Source organism: Apium graveolens, chromosome 9 (genome assembly GCF_009905375.1).
Source record: "Apium graveolens cultivar Ventura chromosome 9, ASM990537v1, whole genome shotgun sequence".
Lineage (NCBI taxonomy): Eukaryota > Viridiplantae > Streptophyta > Magnoliopsida > Apiales > Apiaceae > Apium > Apium graveolens.
This window is the reverse complement of record NC_133655.1, coordinates 179,386,547-179,389,236: the sequence shown is the minus strand read 5'-3', so window position 1 is coordinate 179,389,236 and position 2,690 is coordinate 179,386,547.

Genomic DNA, 2,690 nt, shown 5'->3' with positions numbered 1-2,690 from the left:
TAAGGAAGAATGGCAGAAAGGGAAAAGAAAGAAGGTCAATGCAAAGAGAAAGAAGGTAGATAAGACTGAAGAAACCCAATCAATATCCAAACCACTACCCTCTATTCCTGAACCCATTGTACCTGACCTCTTCATGAACATTCATGGTGAAACAATCATTCCCAAGGAGGAACCAATTGATTGGGACACCATCAAATTGCCCACCTTCCTAACCTCTTCTCCACCATCAAAGAAGCAGAAAAGAAGAATCAAATCAACACCCTTTAAAGCCTCAATCAAATTCACACAGAAGCCTAAGCCTAAACCTCAAACCTCTAAAGATGATTATGTTCACATGAATTTTTAATTTTTTAAGAATTTTTTCATATGACTAAAATTGATATATCTTAACATCCGTACGGTCGGATCGTCGAAAAAACATTTTAAAAATTAATCTTGTAAATGGGGAACACGTCTCGTTATCGGGAGGGGTACTTTTACTAAATTTGTCTAATCTTAACATGCAAGATGAATTTCAATTTTTTTAATAATTTTTTCATATTACTAAAATTAAAATATCTTGACATCCGAACGGTTTGATCGTCGAAAAAATCATTTTAAAAATTAATCTTGTAAATGGGGAACTAGTCTCGTTGTTGGGAGTTGTACTTTTACTAGATTTTTTTAATCCTGACATGCAAAATGAATTTCAAATATTTTAATATTTTTTTCAAATGACTAAAATTGATATATCTTAACATCCGTTCGATTGGATCGTCGAAAAAATCATTTAAAACTTGAACTTGTAAATCAGGAACGAGTCTCGTTGTCGGGATTAGTACTTTTACTAGATTTTTCTAATCCTGTCGTGCAAGATGAATTTTAAATTTTTAAAAAAAATCATATGACTAAAATTGATATATCTTAACATCCTTCCGGTTGGATCATCGAAAAAATCATTTTAAAAATTTATCTTGTAAATCCGGAACGAGTCTCGTTGTCAAGGGTGATACTTTTACTAGATTTTTCTAATCGTGACATGCAAGATGAATTTCAATTTTTTTAATAATTTTTTCACTTGACTAAAATTGGTATATCTTAACATCCGTACGGTTGGATCGTTGAAAAAAATCATTTTTAAAATTAATCTTGTAAATCAGGAACGCGTCTCGTTGTCGGGAGTTGTACTTTTACTAGATTTGTCTAATCCTGACATGCAAGGTGAATTTCAAATTTTTGAATAATTTTTTCATATGACTACAATTTATATATCTTAACATCCACTCGGTTGGATCGTCGAAAAAATCATTATAAAAATTAATCATGTAAATCAGGAACGAGGCTCGTTTTCGGGAGTGGTACTTTTACTAGATTTCTCTAATCCTGACATGCAACATGAATTTTAAATTTTTTAATAATTTTTTAATATGACTACAATTTATTTATCTTAACATTTGTACGGTCGGATCATCGAAAAAACATTTTAAAAAATAATCTTGTAAATGGGTAACGAGTCTCGTTGTCGGGAGGGGTACTTTTACTAAATTTTTCTAATCCTAATCGGCAAGATGAATTTCAAATTTTTTAATAATTTTTTCATATGACTAAAATTGATATATCTTGATATCTGTACGGTTTGATCGTTGAAAAAATCATTTTAAAAATTAATCTTGTAAATGGGGAACTAGTCTCGTTGTCGGGAGGGGTACTTTTACAAGATTTTTCTAATCCTGACATGAAAGATGAATTTCAAATTTTTTAATATTTTTTTCGTATGACTAAATTTGATATATCTTAACATCCGTACGGTTGGATCGTCGAAAAAATCATTTAAAAAAATTGATCTTGTAATTGGGGAACGAGACTCGTTATCGGGAGTGGTACTTTTACTAGATTTTTCTAATCCTCACATGCAAGATGAAATTCAAATTTTTTTAATAAGTTTTTAATATGAATAAAATTAATATATATATATATATATATAGACATTCGTACGGTTAGATTGTTGAAAAAATGATTTTAAAAATTATTCTTATAAATCAGGAATGAGTCTCGTTGTCCGGAGTGATACTTTTACTAGATTTTTCTAATCCTGACATGCAAGATGAATTTCAAATTTTTTAATAATTTTTTCACATGACTAAAATTGATATATCTTAACATCCGTATGGTTGGATAGTCAAAAAAATAATTTTAAAAATTAATCTTGTAAATCAGGAACGAGTCTCGTTGTTGGGAGTGGTACTTTTACTAGATTTTTTTAATACTGACATGCAAAATGAATTTAAAATATTTTAATAATTTTTTCATATATCTAAAATTGATATATCTTAACATCTCTTTGATTGGATCATCGAAAAAATCATTTAAAACTTTAACTTGTAAATCAGGAACGAGTCTCGTTGTCGGGACTGGTTCTTTTACTAGATTTTTCTAATCGTGTCATGCAAGATGAATTTCAAATTAAAAAAAAAATTCATATGAATAAAATTGATATATCTTAACATCCGTCCGGTTGGATCATCGAAAATATCATTTTAAAAATTTATCTTGTAAATCAGGAACGAGTCTTGTTGTCGGAAGTGGTACTTTTACTAGATTTTTCTAATCCTCACATGCAAGATGAATTTCAAGTTTTTTAATAATTTTTTCATATGAATAAAATTGATTTATCTAAACATCCGTACGGTTGCATCGTCGAAAAAATTATT